We start from the raw sequence: 21,019 nt of genomic DNA on the forward strand, positions 1-21,019 counted from the left end.
AGCAGATGGTGATTCTAAGAATAATGGGCATAGGAAGGAGAGTAACAGAAGCTAAACTGGGGTGGGGGGGCAGGTAAAACTAGTTTAGCACAGTAGATCAAATTTATGTGTTGAGATGAGGATATTTAATTCTACTTGTATCTAATGAAGATTTCTCAAAGCAGAACTGGGAAACAAGGAAGACTGTTTCAGAAAAGTTCTTAAATCTTTGTGTTTGTTAGATGGGGAGGGCAAAAATAGATAATAAAATGTTGTCAAGTTGATCAATTAAGAAATTATTTTATTTCTTCTGATGTGAGGTAACAGGGAACCTAGTTTGGAGTTATAGTAATAATTGTGAAAAAACAATAAATCAAGATTATTCAATGCATCATCAGTAATTTTTGGTACTGGGCATTGAACCCAAGGCCTCATGCATTCTAGGCAAGTGCTGTATCACTGAACTAAATCTCCTGCCCTTGTAATCAATAGAGTTTTATAATCAGTTAGAGCTATGAGGATAAATAGAGAAGAATAGAAATCACAGATAAATACAGATGCCATAGAGAGATGGATGATATATTGGAAAAAACAGAAGTTGATTCTTATCTGGTTCCCACACAAACTAGATGTACAAGCCTAAACAAGTTGTATTTTCTCTGAGATGTTTCTTTTTATGTAAAATGAAGTGATTATATTATTGTCCTTAAACATTCTCTAAATAGTGAAACTGGAAAAATAACTAAGGACTAATACTTGTAAAATTGACACGCTGTTTGAAGTGAAGATGGAACTTACAACCTTGATAAATGTGAGATATATAATACTTGGGAATGAGGTTAAAATCAATTATATGAGCTTGTGACTCATGGCAATAACAGTACTCTTAAGTGATAGATGAATATAAAAAAAATCACGGATATATGTGTAGATGAAGAAGTAAACAATCATGATTCATACTTGTAACTCAAATATATTCTCCCCTTGACCAATAATTAGTTTAAAACCCAATTAAATACTATGTCCAAAGAAACCTTAAGGAATTATCTAAATTTTAAAAGTATCAGGATATACAGATAAGGAAATGGGAATTTAGTTTTTGTTCCTTAAGATTAAAATAACTGGGGCTGGGGTGGTGGCTCAGTGATAGAGTGCTTGCCTAACATGCATGAGGCACTGGGTTCAATCCTTGGCACCACATAAAAACAAACTAATGGCACCACCAAAAAAACTAAAGATACATAAATAATTAAATATTTTTTTTTAAAAAGATTAAAATAATGGGGTCAGGTGCAGTAGCACACAACTGTAATCTCAGTGGCTTGGGAGGCTGAGGCAGGAGGATTCTGAGTTCAAGTCAGTGTCAGCATGTCAGCAAGGCCCTAAGCAACTTAGGGAGATACTGTCTCTAAATAAAAAATTAAAAAATTAAAGGGGCTGGGGATATAGCTCAGTGTTAAAGTGTACCTGGATTCAATTCCCAGTACACCCCCCAAAAAGATTAAAGTAACTGAATTATGGATGCAGATCCTATTCTAATCAGGTGTTAACACAGTATTACAGAGGCATCAAAGAGGAAATGTTTAACTCTATTTTTAAAAGGCGGTCTGCATAGATCTTTAATAAGAAAGGGTTGAAGAAAGTTTTCCAATCAGGCCATTTTCATATAGAAATAATCTTCATACAACAAATATGTTAGTTATCTTTGAAAATGTATTTAACCTATTTATTTACTAAAATACATAACAAAGTATTTATCTTAGTTGTTTTTAAGATTGTAATTCTGGGGCTAGAGGTGTGGCTCAGTGGTAGAGTGCTTGCCCAACATGCAAGAGGCACTGGGTTTGCTCCTCAGCACCACATAAAAAACTAAATAAACAAAATAAAGGTATCGTGTCCATCTACAACTAAAATATTTTTTAAAAGATTATAATTCTGGAAATTTTACCCCCAAATGAAAATGAACAACAAATCAGTAATAGACTTGATTTTATATGAGGACAAAACCAGGCTAAATTAAGAGGATAATGAAGCTCTACATAAAGATATTTAGGATAGTATGGTTTTCTGGGCAAGTTGGAAATTTTGGAAATTTTAGTGATTACATTCTTCAAAATTCTACTGCCTCATTAAATCATATGGGTTTTCTTTCCATTGGCTGCTTAAAAGTTAAGCAGCTTTGTGTTAAAAAAAAAAAAAAAAAAAAGAATCACAAGTATGTGGAGTGTACTAAAAGACATTATTGTCATCCAAAAAGGAAAGAAGATGCCAAGACCTTAAAAACAATCCTACAAATATAAGTTACAGGATAAACTCATTATTTCTTCTTCTGTTTCATATTGTAACAGAAATCCTAGCTGATGCATTAAGCCAACAAAATAAATAGCAGATGCAAGAATAAATACATGCCGTATTATTTGTAAATGGTATGATTCTCCACACAGTAAAACCATGAGAATATAAAGATAAAACTAGAAATGTAATTTAGAAAAGCTGCTAGTTAAAAATAATGGGAAAAGCAACATTTCTTCAATAAAACAACCAAAAACTACTAAAAAGTAAAGTAGAAAATTTTTTTCTTCAGTAAACAAAACCATATAAAGTATCTTTTTTTATTATTGTATTATAGTTAGACCTGATAATGGGGTTCATTTTGACATAATGACATAAATGTACATGGATGGAAAATAATTTGTTCCATTTCAATCCCAAGTAATTCCTCTTTTCTTCCACTCCTCCCACCCCCAGTTCCTTTACTCTGCTTTATTGATTTTCCTTGTATTTATTGTTTTTAATTGGTACATTATAGTTATTTATAAAATCAGAATGCATTATGCTATATTCTATATGCACATAGCATAATTTTGTCTACATCATTATCTAGTTCATTCCCTCCCATCCTCCTTCCCTATTGATCCCCCACTTCTACGCCACTGATCTTACTTCTATTTTCATAATATATCCTCTTTTTAAATTCCTTTTTTCTCTGTAGCTTCCACATATGAGAGAAAACATTCAACTTTTGACATTCTGAATCTGCCTTTTTGAAATAAAAAAACAATTTTTAAAAAAATTAAAAAGTAATAAAATGTTATCCTAAAATAGGAAAGAAGATGTGAGCAGATAAAAATATCTGACTTCTTAATAGAAATACTATATATCAATAAATTTTAATTTCTCCCCATTAAGCCATCTATTTAATAAAAGTCCCATTAAAATAGCCAGTAGACATTTTTGTGAAAAGTGGTAAGCTAATATTAAAACAACAGACAATGATAGCCCAAACACTTTAAAAAGAAAAACAAGATGGCAGGCAGACTTGCCCTGCCAATTATTCAGATTTTTGCAGGAACCTATTTTGGAGTTCAGTATGGTATATTGTCAGTTATAGATGAAAAGGTCAATGGAGTGCAATGAAGAGTCCAGAAACAGATTGAGTGCATATATAGACATTACATATATGAAAAAAGTTGCCAGTAGAGATCAGTGTTGAGATAAGTAGCTTCCCAGATGGAAAAGTAATTTAAATGAATTCCTCCATAATACTCTATACAAATATATCACAGGACAGTTCAAATATATAAAGATAAAGAGGATTTTAAAACTAAAATATAGGAAAATATCTTCTGACTGAATAATAGGGAAACACTGCTTAAAAAGAACTAAAAATACATTAGCCAGGAGTGGTAGGTGCACGCCTGTAATCCCAGATGTTTAGGAGGCTGAAACAGGAGAATTTCGAACTCACAGCCAGCCTCAGCAATTTAGAGAGGCCCTAAGCAACTTAGTGAGATCCTCTCTCTAAATAAAATTTTTAAAAAGTGCTGGGAATGTAGCACAGTGGTTAAGTGTACCTGGGTTCAATCACTGTTACCCCCTAAAAAAAGCAGAAAAATTATAGCATTTTATTTAATTTTACAAATAACTTATGTAAAATAATAGATAACAAAAGCTAAGTCAAAAATTAACTGACAATTGGGAGAAGAAGTTTATAATGCAGTTGAATGGTATTGTATTAATATAAAGATTAAAGAAACCTAAGCCTAGGAGTAAATCCTCATATCTACAGCCAACTGAATTTTGAAAATGATACTGAGAAAATGCATTGCAAAAAAGAAAAATCTTTTCAATAAATGGTCCTGTGAAAATTGGATAGGCACATGCAAAAGAATGATAATAGATCCCTCTCCCTTACCATTTCCAAAAATCTACTCAAATGGATTAAAGACTTAAATCTGACACGTGAAATATTGAAACTATTAAAAGAAAGCATAGGGGAAATACTTGAGGACATTGGAATAGGCTCAGAATTTTTGGATAAGACTCCAAAACTATAGGAAATAAAAGGAAAAAATAAATGAATGGGATTATATCAAACAAAAAAGCTCTATACAGCAAAGGAATCAAGGGACAGAATTCAAAGATAATCTATGGAATAGGAAAAATAATTTGCAAACTATATATCTGATTAGGAGTTAATGTCCAGAATATGTCAGAATTCAAAAACGTTAATACCAAAAAATAGATAGCTCAATTAAAAATGGGTAATAGACCTAAATAGACATTTCTCAAAACAAGACATATAAATGGCCAATAAGTACATAAAAATGTTGAACGTCACTAATCATTGGAGAAATACAAATAAAAACCATAATGAGATTATTGCCTCACCCCAATAAGAATGGTTAATATAAAAAGACTAAGGATTGGGCTGGGGTTGTGGCTCAGAGGTAGAGCACTTGCCTACCATACATGAGGCATTGGGTTTAATCCTCAGCACCTCATAAAAATAAAAATGAAGATATTGTGTCCATTTATAACTAAAATATAAATATTAAAAAAAGACTAAGAATTATAAGTGCTGGCATGGATTTAAAGAAAAGGAAACCCATTCAATCTGTTAGTAGGCATGTAAATTATTATTATCATTTTGGAACAGTATGCAGGTTCCTCAAAAATTAAAAATAAAACCACCTTGTGATTAAGCAATACCACTCTTGGTATCCAAAGGAAATAAGACCAATGTGCTGAACATCCATGCCCCACGTTCGTTGTAGCACTTTTCACAACAGGCAGGAAATGGAAGCAACCTAAGTGCCTATCAATTAAAAAATGATTAAAGAAAAGCTGGTACATGTATGTAATAGAATGCTATTTGACCATAAAAGGAATGAAATTCTGCCATTTATGGCAACATGGATCAAAACAGAGATCATAAGTCATGCAAAATAAGCCAGGCACAGAAACACAAATACTATACAATATCACTCATATATGGAATCTTAAAATGTTGACATCATAGAAGTTGAGAGTACAACTGTGGGTACCAGAGGCTGGGGACAGTAGGGGAGAAGGAGGTATGGGTAAAGGTTGAATAATGGATATTAAGATACAGTTACATAGGAATAAGAATTTTGTTTTGTTTTGGGGAGTTTTTTGGTAGTGGGGATTGAACCCAGGGACATTTAACCACTGAGCAACATCCTCAGCCCATTTTTTGTATTCTTAAAAATTTATTCTGGGCTGGGGATGTGGCTCAAGTGGTAACACGCTCACCTGGCATGCACGGGGCTCTGGGTTCGATCCTCAACACCACATAAAAATAAAATAAAGATGTTGTGACCACCGAAAACTGAAAAATAAATATTAAAAAATCTCTCTCTCTTCTCTATCTCTCTCTTTAAAAAATATTCTAATTAGTTATACATGACAGCAGAATGCATTTCGGTTCATTGTACACAAATGGAGCACAACTTTTCATTTCTCTGGTTGTACATGATGTAGGGTCACAACATATGTGCAGTTATACATGTACCTATGTTCATCTCATTTCACCATCTTTCCTGCCCACATGTCCCCTCCCCTCCCTCACTTTGCCCAATCAAAGTTCCTCCATTCTCCCTATGCCCCCCCCCATTATGGATCAGCATCTACTTATCAGAGAGAACATTTGGCCTTCAGTTTTTTGATTTTGGCTTACTTCACTTAGCATGATATTCTCCAATTCCATCCATTTACCTTCAAATGCCATAATTTTATTCTCTTTAAATGCTGAGTAATATTCCATTGTGTATATACCACAGCAAAGAAGACATACAAATGGTTAATAGTCATATAAAAATATTCAAATATCACTAATCACCAGGAAAATGCAAATTAAGACCACAATGAGATATCACAACATTCCAGTTAAGATATTTATTACCAAAAATGAAAATAATAAATGCATACATCTGAGCCCTTCCACACTGTGGGTGGGGACATAAAATGGAACAGCCACTACCCAAATCAGTATGAAGACTCGTCAGAAAATTAGGAATAGAACTACCATAATATATGGAAATCTCATTTCTGTATATATAGAAGACATAATTTAAATCAGGATCTCAAAATGTATCCATACTCACATTTTCACTAAAGAATTATTCTTAATATCAAAGTATGGAAATATCCCAAATGTGGATCAACAAATGAATGGAAAAAGAAATGTTTTGTACAGACACAATGGAATGATATTCAGCCGTATAAATGAAGGTAAGCCTACTATTTGTGACAATATAAATGGACCTATAAGGTAGAATCCTAAATGAAATAATTTGATCACAGAAGAAAAAAAACAACATTTGGAGATACACTGATCAACATAGAGACTAGTTAACAATAAGGTATTGGGCACTTAAAAATTTAAGAACTTAGATTTCATTTTAAGTTTTCTTAATACACCAACACACAAATACATACATCAAACAAAATAAAGTAATACCAAAGGGACATTGGCAAGCATTTTGAGGGATGAATATGTCTACTGCATGGATTATGATGATGGTGACCAAAATTTGTGTGTGTGTGTGTCACTCCCTTGCATATCTGTGTGTACACATAAATGTGTATATACATATTAAATCTCACCATACAATGTGCATTGATTATATGCAGTTTGTATGCCAACTATAACTCAATAAATTTATCAAAATGTTTTTGGATATTGACAAGTATATCAAAAGGTATAAAGAAATTCCCCAGGAACTTTAAAAAGAAAGAAAAATAATGGAGGAGTTATCTTCCAGATTTTGATATATGCTAACAAGTGATTAGAACAGCAATATAGTACAAAGATAATGACAAATCAAAAATAAAAATGTGGAAATAATATATGTTTATATGTCTAAATAATTAAGAAGAATAAATCATTTCAAGCAATTAAATGTTTTTTTTTTTTTTTTTTTTTTTTTTTTTTTTTTTTTTTTTTTTTAATTAGGGTCTCCATATCAAAGATAGAGTTTCTTCCTGACTTCAAACTATCACAAATATATCTCAAATGGATTAAAAGCTAAGATTTTTAAATGGAAAGAGAAAAAAAAAAAAACTTCAAAATTAAGTCAATCATATATTAAACATATTTACAGTGAATTGTTTTAGAAAGGAGTTTTAATCAATGCAAAAATCCAAATGTGAAGCAAAAAGTTGATAGATTTTACTATATGACTTTGTATGTGTTTATCTAAGTGGAGTCACTATAAAGTATATAAAAATCTAAGATTAAGAGAAAAATATCTGGAGTGTTTCTAATAATAAGAAGTTTGCATTCCTAAAACAGAAATTGTCCACAAATTAATGAGAAAAATATTATAAAAGAAGCATGTGAACAATGACAGAAAATAAAGACAAATGCTCAAAAACATTGTTAATATTCCTAATGATTTAATATATTCAAATCATTATATGATAATAATAATTTACATATTGGCATATATAAAGTAATTTGAGGAGATTCAATAATAGATAAGCATGTCAAGTAAACAATATTCTTATGCTTCGCAGATAGATATAAAAATTAGTACAGAATTTGAGAGAGCATACACTTCTATTTTTGAAAGTGACATAAATTACAATTTATTCATGAATGCCACTCAAAAGAATATCCAATACAAAGCATCAGACTTAAACTGATTAACAAATTTGATAGCAAAAATATTTTGAAATTGAAATTATTTGTTCTCTGAAACTGTATCAGTTGATTATCTTTATGGCCTTTAATTCATCTCGTTGAAAAATTTCAAGTGCTTTGTAGTTTCATATTACCTTTGAGGAGAAAGCTAAGAGTATGAAAAATACATTTAATTATATTAGTATATATTTGAGCAAGAATTAAAAAGCAATAAAGAATGAGACAGTAGAAAATAATGTACTTTTTTATATTCAGAAAGGAAAACAAATGCAATTTAATGTCCCATTGGCATAGAAATACTGCTATTAGTGATGCAAGGGATCAGAAGCAAACTAAATGTCCAGACAACATATTTAGAAACATAAATTCATGGAAGCAATGGAAGTAATACTGTTTGGATAAGTAAAGCACAAAATTAATTTGGAGAAATGAAATATTCTTATCTAGGCATCAAGTGTCATGTGAAATCTAAAGTTGCATTTTTTTTTCATCAATTCAATAAGTGAAATGAAGTGTGCTTTCTGGATGAGGAGCACAGTACCCAGAGTCCAGGGACAATGTGCCCTTCATTGAACAACCTACCCCAAAGTGTTAGGTGGAAGTAGTATCCATGCCAAATGAAAAGAAGAATCCAATTTCAGAGTTAATGATCTTTCAACCTGTGCACATTTGAGTCCTGCTGAATTGCTACATTTTTATGCTGCCTCATTAGATAATACTTAACATCAGTTACCTTGACTGTAGTTTATTTCTTCTAAATTTCTAATTTTCACTGGAGTTTCTAAGACAAATCCAGGGGAATTAAAAGGAGATAAAACAAAATAAAGGTTATGATTAACTAAAGTTTTCCTTCTCAGATCATATCAGATCATATATGGCAAATCATCTGATCATTTTCTCATTATTTATTTGGATATTTTTTAACCTTGTGTATTATTCAGCCTTTTCTAGAGGAACAGAACCAACAGGTATATCTCCCAACAAGAAGCTGGTTAGTGGTATCACAATGGCTGTCCATAGGCTTCAGTCTGCAGACCTGGAGGAACCAGTAGCTGTTCAGTCCAAGAAGCTGCAGCCTCAGAACAAGAGGGATCAATGATGACACCTCAGTCCAGAACAGAAGGCCTGAAAACTCCTAGAGAGTCACTGGGTATAGTTTGCTTTGTAAGAGTGAAGAAGCTGAAGTCTGATATTCTCAGGTGATCCCAGCAGCAATGGAGAACCCATTGGTGAAGAGTTGAGCTTGTGTCTGCTGCTACTTCCTTGTTCTTTTTGTTCCATCCAGGCCTCCAACCTATTGAACTCTTCTGCCTACATTTAGGGTGGGTGTCTGCTGTCCCTCATGCCAATTGTTTCTAGATGTACCCGTACCAAAACAACCAGAAGCCTCCTAATGTTCTGTGTCTCTTAATCCAATTAAGTTGACAATTCAGATTAACTATCACACATTGTGTTTGAGGCTTTACTATTCTTTCACATTAATTAAAAGCTATAATCAGGTGAATGACCTCTTACTACTACTATCCTTAAGAACTTGTGTAGAAAGGACATGAGGATTGTGTTTTAGTATAGAGATAAATTTAAAATAATGCTTTATAGAAATCATATTTAGGGTGTGTGGGTTTTTTTCCTGAATGCTTGTAGGTAACCAATTTCAGCTTACTTGAAACAAAGCTAATTCATTGCTAGTATTGTCTTCGTAAGCATAAATTTCATCTCAAATATAAATCATATACAAAACCCAATGATAAAATGACTATAAAGTAAGAAACAAGAATTCATGTTTCATTTTATAAATTTCTCAAAATGAAAGCACTTTGTGGCCCAAATTATGGCATATAACTTATATGCACAGGAACACAAAGCAAATATCAATAACAAAAGCTCGTTATAGTTTGTAGTTTTTCTTTTAGTTTTAAAATTTTATCTTCATAATTTACACCATCAAATTAATTTATTATTAAATCTTATTAATCTTCTTGCATTTTGGTATGAACAATAGCAAAAATACATCATTGTCATAATTTGTTATGGGTTGTCTAATCATTTTTTTTCCTATAAATGCTTAGTGAACAGTATCTATATTGAAGTCATGGTAGGCACCAAAGCTGTTGAATTGGTAATGAATAGGCACCGATTAAGAAAATTGCATTATTGTTTCCTTTTAACTCTGTGCCATTTTTAAAACTGAAGACATCTTTCTTCATACTATGGGGATGGAGATTCCCAGAAGATAATGAATAAGACAGGGAAAAAGTTTTGGCAGATAATCAACAAAAACAATATTTTTAGAGAGAAAGGTATGGGCAAAAATGCCAAGCTGGCAACTGCTGACTGGTTTAGAGTCCTGAGAAGATCAAGGGAGACCACATTTAGAAACATGGCATATGCTGGGGTTTAGAATGATTCATGTCCCTCAATGACTTGTAATTCAAAAAGATCATTCTGGCTGAATAGATTACAGCAGAGTGGAATCAACAGCCTGAGGATTCTAGCCAAACAACACTGAACAGGAGCTACAAACTGCTTTTGGCATTTGTTGTTATTTCGACAATATTGCCATTGTAAGGGAAATTTATGGGAAGCATTCATAGAATCTAAGCAATGTATCCCTGAGGTAGGAATAACACGGTTTCTGGGTAAAGAAAGCTAAATGTGATTTAAAGAAAAAAAAAAAAAAGAAAGAAAGAAAAGAAGAAAAAGACAAAAGCAGGTCTTGTTGTAATGTGATGGATGCAAGTGGTTTCTTGGGTAAAATGATAAAACAGCCTCTGTAAAATATGTTCCATGCACTAAACAAGTTAGATTGCTTGAATTCACTCTGGGATTTATAAACTAGAGCTTTTGCTGAACTTCAAAACTCTGAATCAGAAAACAGCAATGGTCTCTAACCTTTATGTAAATATTTTAGAATTTCATGTTTTATAATTTCAGGTAGTTTTCATGTTTTATGAACAAAGTCTCAAGTAATATGCTTCTTACCGTCCTTTTATATAACTGCTAATCATGTTCATTTCACACATTCCAATTTATCTTCAAAATAAATGTAGTATCTTTAGATCAACAAATACCCTAGTGGTGATATGAAATGTGCTCCCCCACATTTTTTGTTTTAGAAGAGAAGAAAATTCCAGAGACAAATCTGATCTTATTGCTTCACAGCAAAAAGTGGAGCTGTTTTTTTTTTTTTTTCTTTTAAGTCTATACTTACTGGACACTACACAGTAGTTAAAAAAGCTGCTGGGATTGGAAAGTAGAAAAAAATAGCACCACTCATCTTTAGTCTACGAAGAAGCAATTGAGAAAGAAGACTAAATATGGAGCAGGGTGGAAGACTAAATAAGATCTTGGCTATTAGGGAATTTTGAATCAAGAAAGTGGCCAATGAAATTTCTTTTACTGATGCTAATATCTGTATAATTTATCCTTCTCAAAATTAAATTGCATGCATTTCAGTTACTATAGTCAGTAGATATTCATTAAATATTTGTTAGTTTAAGAATACTTTTTCTTCCACATTCATTATAATAAATATTATAATCGTATAAATATTATAATCATTGTGTGTGTGTGTGTGTGTGTGTGTGTGTGTAAATCTTTCATCAAGTTCTGGGGGAAACTAGTGAAGCTGAGCAAAGCAAAGAAGCTTCTATTGTACTTATGCCCAATAGACACCTTTAGTCTCTGAATGTGCTTTTTTCATGGGGTCACAGAATGCATCACACATTCCATAAACTTTCAGTCAATGCTTGATATTCAAGAGCTCACCTTTCAATGCTGTTGAGCCACAGCACTCTTCTCTCCATATCTGTTTCTTGTAACATACTTTATTTCATAAACAATTTCCAGCCACTTTGTTAACATTCCATCTCCAATAATAGAACTAATTACCATTAACTTCATCCTGAAAGTCTCTGAGTTTAATTTGGGAGCCAAAAAAAATGTGTTAAGGTAAAATTCTGAAAGTCCAATATTCCTATGCAGAGCCAAATAAAATATGAAGAAAAAGAACATTGAATAATAAGTCCATTAGAAAGCTCCTATGACAATCAGTGTTTGATGATTCACAATCCAAGACAGAAGGAAACCAAGGAAGAGAATTTATAATCCTTCAGATGGAGTGAGATTATGAGCAGCAATTTCTAGATGAAGAGAAAGAGAGAGAGAGAGAGAGAGAGAGAGAGAGAGAGAGAGAGAGAGAGAGAGAGAGAGAGATTTCATTGACTTTCACTGGCGAGGGAAGAGACCATATTGGTATTTATGACTATCAGGTTAACCAAAATTTGAGCATGCAAAGGTGCCAGAAAACGTGAAGGCCAAAGATACGAGCAGGAAAAGCAGATTGTCTGTCTTCCAGCCATTTTGCAATATGTATAAATATTTTTGTGCAGAACAGGGTGTTAAAATTCAAGGGGAAAGTATCAATAAAGAAATTCTGTTTTTTTTTTTCTTTCAATGTGTGTGTGTGTTATCTTCAGAGTTCAAAAGGAACAGAAATTGGAATTTAATGCTTTCAAAGAAGAATAAATTCAATTATATAGCAATATTAATATTTATTATTCTTAAATATTATAAAACTGAACATAACAGAATCAAAATAGAATGAACTAAAAAAATAGTTTAAAGATTACTTCCTTGGCCTTGGTCAGTATTAATGTAATATTCTTTCAGTTTTGGTTCCTTCCAGAGAATAGCATTATCCTTCTATGTATGATAAAAACAAAACTGAAAGTCTTTATATGTAATTTTAATGGTTATTTTTACGTAAATTTGAATATACTATGGTACCAGATTGTTTGGTCAAACACTAATCCATGTGGTGCTGTGAAGTTATTTTTTATATGTGATTAATACTGATAATCAGTTAACTTTACATTGAGCAGATTATCTGTAATGATGTGAGTGGACTTCATATCACTTATCTAATTTTTGAGACCTTCAGAGGAAAAGCAAAGTTTTCCTGGAGAAAAAGAAAATCTTATTAAGAGACTGGAAAAAACAGATTTTGCCTGATTTTCCAGCTTGCACACCTACTCTACAGAACTCAGGTTTGTGAGCATCAACAGGTGCAGGAACCAGTTTCTTAATATTCACCTTCTGCCTCAACTAACTCACACAATATACTCTCAATTAAAACAAAAGTGATTTGGCATACAAAAAAGATGACAGAATGGAAAAAAATAATATAAGTAGATGCTGGAACCATAATCCAAGATAAACAACCTACCACAATTAACAAATGTAGATATGAAAGTTATTAGGAGTTCTGTGTCCCAAAAGTAAATAATGAATGGAAAATTTAACTCCTAAACAACAACGAATCAAATATATATATTTTTTGAATTAAAACTGAGTAATGGCAATTAAAAATAGATTATTTGAGCATAATACTGGCCACAGCATGAACCAGATGCCAGATAAGCAAAAAAAAAAAAAAAAAAAAAAAAAAAAAAAAAAAAAAAAAAAAAAAAAAAAAAAATTCCAGGCTAAAATTGAAATTTAAAAAAAGTATGAATAATACAGAAGAGGAAAAATAGCATACATTACATGTGACATATAAGCATCAGATTATATATGTATATATTTAGAGTCACAGAAAAATAACAGTGCAACATAGAAACAGAAATAATAATTCAATAGAGATATACTGACAATGTCTGAAGACTTTGATGGGGTAGGTTACCCAACAGTTTATAAAAATGTTGGGCAAAGAATGCAACTGATTTAATGATTCAGAATACATTTTTTTTAATTTCTTAACTCTGACAAAGAGCCCTCTTTAATTTTTGCCATACACATTTTAATCAAAGATTCCTATGAAAATGTATTAAAGTTACAGTGCCCAAATTCAATGATAGTACAAAATGAAAGTAGCAGATAACACAGTTTTCAAAAGGATTTTAAGCACAACAATGATTGTCTAGAATCAATAAAGTGAGAATTAAATATAAATGTAAGTTTCTTAGTAGGAGAAATCACAAACTTTGGATTTGCAAAATTATCCAAGGAAATATTTGGTTCTCTATGAGAACCTGAACACAGTCTAAACCAATAATATCATAATGCTGCTGACACAGATATCATGTGCATAAGTTATAACAACATCATAGTCATAAAACAGCGATCAACCTCCTAAATTCATGTTTGAAAATGATATTATGAACTACATATAGCTCTTTAGCAGTACTCTTCTGTGAAATATACTATGGAAGAAATAAGTCAAAGAAAATGTTATGCTTCCTAGGTTGGTATATCAAGAATGTAAAACAGATTATTTCATAATAAAAAATAGTGTTGCATTGATCAAATCCTGTGTTAAATGCCATGTTTAGAAATTTTGCCTTACTTGGAGAGAGATAAAGTTGATTTTTTTTTTTTTTTTTGGGGGGGGGGTGGTGGATACCAGGGATTGATCTCAGGGGCACTTAATCCCTGAGTCACATCCCCAGCCCTATTTTTTTTATAATTGATATAAACACAGGGTCTCACTCAGTTGCTTAGAACATTACCATTGCTGAGACTATCTTTGACCTCCTCCTGCCTTAGTCTCCTGAGACACAGAGATCACAGGTTTGCACCACTGAGTTGGCTAGAGGTTGATAAAGTTTTGAAGGTTTTTGAATAGAAATTTGCATAATTAGAAAAGTTATCATATAAGTCATTATGTGGAAGAATATGGGATAAATATTTTAGAGGTCATTGTCACTTACAAATATATTAATGGAGTTGAGAATAGAAATTCTAAAAGACTGAAATGTGGATAAAATTCAATATTAATGTTTTGATAGTGCATGAAAAGTTCTAAATGGATCTTTAAGATCTCAATGAGAAATAATTTGTATCTATTGCTAATAATGGTTTTAATAGTGAGAGGATTTATAATAAGATGTATTAAATCTGAAAAAAAGGTCAACTTACAGAAATTATGATTTATTTGTTAGTGATTGGAATGGATGTTCATATTTGGAAAACAAATTGCAATAAAGAGTACTGTGGAAGAAATGAGAAGAGAATATGTTGGAAGTGTACGAGAAGTGCAGCAGGAAATCACAATTAGATGCATATAAATAAATTTTATATGGACCAAGGCAGAAAAACAAAAATATGTAAAAGAAAAATAAGAGGAAAACTGTGCAGGTATTTAGTGACCTTGAATGTCAGGATTGATTTATGAAAAATGTGCTTAGTTTTTAACTGTGTCTTTAATATGTCCAACAATTCATATCCTCCATTCCACATTTTAATAATAATAAGAAGAATTTTTATCTTGAAAAACTTAACACCACTTTCCCAGGGATAAATATAAGAAAGAATATCTAAACTGCTTTTAGTTTTGGTATTGAGATAATAAGGCCCAGAGAAATAGCATTTGTGTTGGTGAAAGAAAAGTAAAAGATAATAAAAGGAATATTATAATGCTAGCATCAACATTATTTAGGAGTTAAATAATTTTATTAAAATTAGGTATGCAATGAAAACATGAAGGTTTCAAGACTATGATCTAGAGATATTATAAAACTATTAAAATGAATAATAGTTTCGATAATAAGATATTGAAAATATTAATTTCATACTGCTCATGCAGAATGTGACTTCCTAAAATGCACAATTCATGGAAAGCACAACATTCTCTCATATCTCAAGCTGCTGATTGATGAATGGGTTTATTATTGTTAGCAACATAAAAATTAATCTTATGATAGGGGAATCCTTTTTTGATACACTATCAGATGTAAAAAAAACCTTGTGAAAGTTCCCCTCATTCTTTCACACATGTAATTTTACTAAGCAGATTTTCTTCTTGTTTCGTGAATAGGTAGAGTGCAACTTGCCATTTTGCTTGCGCAGACCAGTGCACCATTGGTATATATGACAGAACTGTAGGTTGGACTCATGCTTTGCACTATGACTTGTCATTTGTGGCTGCTTGGAATCTTCAAACATGGTATGAAGGAGCCAGGAGATTATTTCTAGCCATCATATATCCTATTTGAAGCCATGCTCAATTGTCAGCTTGTAACAAGCTCTCCCCTGGAGCAGAACTACTCAGATAACCATAAGTATCCTAAGAGATAGTAAAATATTTTGTTTTGAAACGATGTATGTTGAGGTTGCTTATTTCACAGCAATTGCTAGCAAATATGTAAATTGGGGTCTACAAGTGAGATACTCTCTTAACAAAACCCAAGTGTATGTCATTGATTTGGGTCCCAAGCACCAGCCTCATACTAGAGAAATGATGACAAATACATTTAAAAGTATAGAATACTGGCAAGGGAAAAGTTAGCAAAAACTAAAAGGTAGTGAGGAAATGGAAATAAAAGTCTGAAAAAATAACATCTAGGTTAAGTAGTAGTAAAATATCTGGCAAAATATTGCTTGCAGTGTCATGCAAAATAGTGCAGATACTAAAAGACCATTTGCTTATTAAAAATTTTGTTTGGCTTTTACTAGCTAAATATGATCATTATTGCAAGAGGGAACTAAGCAAAAAGAAAGAATTGTTTAGTTTTAAGGAGTTTATAAAGGCTCTTTCATCTCTGTTATTTCTACTCAACACAATTTCCAAATAGGGAAAGCAAATTTATAATACAACAAATTATAAGCTTGTAACATGCTTGAGGCATTTAAAAGATTTAACATGGTGTGAAGCCGAGAAATTTAGCTGGAGGAAAAAAAGATTTAAGACTCTAAAAAATATCATCTGATTGCAATTAGGCATGTGATCCAAGGTAAAAAATAAATTAAAAAAAACTCTGTTTCATTAAAATATGTGAATGTGACTTTTGATATAGGGAATATACTCAAACATACTTCATAGTTGTTAAGAGATTACTATGAATGGATGTAATGACAAATTGTATTAAAAAATACTAATTTGTTTAAGTTACAAAAGTGAATCCGAGCCCCAAATATCTACAGAAATTAATTTGGATGGAATATTACCAACTATGATCTTGGGACATTCTTATAAAAAGGGAACATCAAATCAGTAGGCAAGTTCAAGATTTTATTTGAATTTAAAGTAAAAAGTTAGAGGACAATAAACCAGGAATCATGTAGAAGGTAGCTGATCATATCCCAATGATTTCATAATTGCTTCTTTTTCCTCCATTGTTTTACTCAAACGTGTATTGTGATTATTTGCTTCCAGTCTCACTTTCTGTCTTACTTTTGCATGTTGAAAATACGCAAGTTGGATAAATATGACTTTTCTTTCACTGCCTTGAATCAAGAGATAGTGATCTTACACGTAATGAGCTTTATCTGTTCCTGGACCTAATAAAGTACATGAGATTATTAATTATCGGCCCAGTGCCCGAAATGAAAAAAATAATTTTGATGTTATTGAGAACAGGGTGAATGCATTTTAATCAGGGAGTAACTTACATTGGGTTCCTGGAAATATACTTTAAAAAACTTCTAAAGCTCAAAAATAAAACAAAGAATCAATAAGTGGGATGGCATCAAATTAAAATCTTCTGCACAGCAGAGGGAAAAATTAAGAGCATGAAGAGAGAGCCTACAGAATGGGTAAAGAACTTTGCCAGTTGCTCCTTCAATAGGGGATTAATACCACTAATATACAAATAACTCAAAAAATTTAACATCAAAACCAACACCACCAACAACAAGAAACAACTCAATCAACAAACGGGCAAACAAGATAAACAGAAATTTCTCAAAGAATAAATTCAAGTGGCTAACAAATATATGAAAACCTGTACAAAATCCCTACTAATAAGGAAAATAAAAATCAAAACTACATTAACATTTCATCACACTTCAGTCAGAATGGCAATCATCAAGAATACAAATAATATTAAATATTGACAAGGATGTGCAGAAAAAGGTACACTCATATACTGTTGGTGGGACTACCGCTGTCCTTCAGGTATAAACTGAGGAGTGAGATAATTTGGTCAAATGGTGGTGCCATAACAAGTTTTCTAAGGAATCTCCATATGGCTTTCCAGTGTGGTTGCACCAATTTGCAGTTTCACCAGAAATGTATGAGTGAACCTTTTCCCCCACATCCTCAACAATATTTATTGTTACTTGTGTTCCTGATAATTGTCTTTCTGACTGGAGTCAGATGGAATCTCAGTGTAGTTATAATTTGCATTTTCTAATTCCTGGAAGTGTTGAACATCATGTAAAAGGCTGCTGCCATTGCAAGCTGAATTAGCCACCTTTGTCATGGAACATAATTTTTTACTGGAGAATAACTGACAAAACCATGGTTATTTAGATGGGTATTTGGAAAGGCTTCTTCTTCTTCTTCTTCTTCTTCTTCTTCTTCTTCTTCTTCTTCTTCTTCTTCTTCTTCTTCTCCTTCTCCTTCTCCTTCTCCTTCTCCTTCTCCTTCTCCTTCTTCTTTTTCTTCTTCTTCTTCTTCTTCTTCTTCTTCTTCTTCTTCTTCTTCTTCTTCTTCTTCTTCTTCCCCCCAAATGAGCAAGATAAATCTGATACTTCTAGGGCAATAATAGTGCTTTTTGCCAATGATAAAATTCAAACTTCCAAATTAAAATTAAAACCCCAAAAAAGTTCTCTGTCACTGTGACCATAACAGCTTTTCAAAATTTGAAGACATTTTCTGATGACTCAGTAATGAAATATTGACATGAAGAAGTTTGACTTTTTTCATTGAGAATTTTGAATAATTCAGCGAACCAGTATTTTCCAAATGACCAAAGCCTGACATTATAAAATCACACAGGGGTAGATGACCCAGCCAAATTACAAAATGAATCAATGGATTTTAATGTAATAGAATCTGAAAAGTTCATTGCTATTATTTCATATTCTATATTGCAACTAACCTTTAAGAAATTACAACTTGTTGGATGTTGGTAAGGTAGCAAATCAGAAGGAAGAATGTCAATTCTCTAGTAAGGTCATTAACATATACATCCCTTTCCTTGTATTTCTCTTTGCAATGTATTTTCTTCATATACTTCTACAAAAACAAGATAAATGCAGCAGATAGAATGCAGAAGAAAACATATAAAAGTTCAGTGTTTTACCAAGCTGGTTACTGAAAGATTTTAAAAATGTAAATCCAAACTTTTTATTTCTTCATATTTTTTAGTTTGGAAAATGCAGTTTTTTCATAAAAGATAGATTTTATGTTAAGATATAATGTGTTTGTTGATATTATGAATGAATTAGTAAACATTTTTTTTTAAATTTTCTCATCTTCATTCCTTTTATAACAAATAAATACAACCCCATATTAAAAAAAAAAAAAAAAGAAAAAGAAAAACTAAATAAAATCAGCACACTAGAGTGATACAGCCACATTGATGATTGTAGGAGCATGATTCACAATATCCCAGTCATGGAACCAGTGCAAGTGCCTATGGAAGGATGAATGGGTACATAAAACGTGGTATATATACACAATGGCGTTTTACTCAGCCATAAAGAAGAATGAAATTATCATGTTTGCTCGTGAGTGGATGGAACTGCAGAACACTCATGCTAAGTAAAATAAGTCAGACTCAGGAGGACAAGAGTTGAATATCTCCCTCATGAAGAAACTAGAACAAAGCAAGGGAAAAAAAAAAAAAAAAAAAAAAAAAAAAGAGGAACTCCAGAAAGTAGAAGGGATTTCAGTAGAGTAGAGGAAGGGATTGAGGGGAAGAAGAAGTGACAGGAAAAGTCAGTAGAATTAAGTTGACCAAATTATGCTAAGTACAGATATGAATATGCCATAGTGAATTACAGCTTTATGTATATCTTTAAACACCAATTGCAAAAAAATAAAAAATAAAGAATAAATAGTGGGGAGACATGTAGTAGGAATGAACAGCAAGAGGGAGGGAAAAATTTGGAATTGAATATAAATTGAAACGAATCAATTTGTACTCTATGAGTATATTATTATATAAATTAACCCCTGCATTATTTATAATTCCCTTATAAAAGATATTATTATTATTATTATTATTATTATTATTATTATTATTATTATTATTATAAATTCTTTTGGTACCATGGATTGAATCTCAGGGCATTTAACCAATGATTCACATCTCCAGTACTATTAAAAATATTTTATTTTGAGACAGGGTCTTGCCAAGTTGCTTAGGGCCTTCTTAAGTTGCTGAGGCTGGCTTTGAAATCACAATCCTCCTTACTCAGCCTCTGAGTACTGAGCCTGGTGATCCTAATAAAATAAATTATTAAAATAAATGTTTTGCATGCTGTTTATTGAAGAACATTTTCAGAAACTAACCATCAAGGGATTGATGAAAGCCTCCTTCAACAGAGGAAGAATCTGAACTCTAATGAAGTCACAACAAATCCTTCATATTAACAGACAGTACTGGAACAAACATGGACCTTCAAAGTTGAGACAGAATATTACAAAGAGGCCAAGACTTAATACCCAGTATCACCAGATAATTGTTGCCTTCACCAGAAGAGAGCAGATATATTAGAGGAAGGAATTCCCAAGATATAAGGACACTTCCCAAAACTAGGTCAAACTTTGAGCTTTTTAAAGAAAATTCTCTTGCAGGTAGGGGAAATATTATTTTTCTTTTTACAGGAGAATATAGAGAACAGACAACAGCAGCAACCAGAATAACAAATGTGACTAATTTAATGCCAGGTAACATTCTTTGGTAAACAGAAAACATGTCAAATTGTTTTCTATATTTGTGTATCTTTTTGTTTGAAATGTGATTTTACCACTACTTCAATCAAGAGGAAGTCTCTGATTCTCAAACCTGTAGTTGGTCATAAAACATTCTTTGCTCAGGGAGATGCTTGGAACATGATTTAAAATGCTGATAAGAGATAATTTGGATAGAGAGCATGAATAACTACATGGAGTGAGAAACGTAGTTTTCTCACTCTCCATTCACCCCAGCTAAAGTCAAAGATCTGTGCTTACAGCCATGTTGGACAATATGCTCTCATGAATCTGCATACAACCCACAACACTGAAGAAAAAATAAATCATGGTTGCATAAAGTCAATGTTTTGAAGTAGTTTTTATACATTTAATTAATAAACACAGCTATTAAGAATAGATATGTGTATATTAACAATTATTTCTTTTCTCCACTTTCAAGTAATATC

The sequence above is a fragment of the Marmota flaviventris genome, chromosome Y, assembly GCF_047511675.1.
Source record: "Marmota flaviventris isolate mMarFla1 chromosome Y, mMarFla1.hap1, whole genome shotgun sequence".
Taxonomy (NCBI): domain Eukaryota; kingdom Metazoa; phylum Chordata; class Mammalia; order Rodentia; family Sciuridae; genus Marmota; species Marmota flaviventris.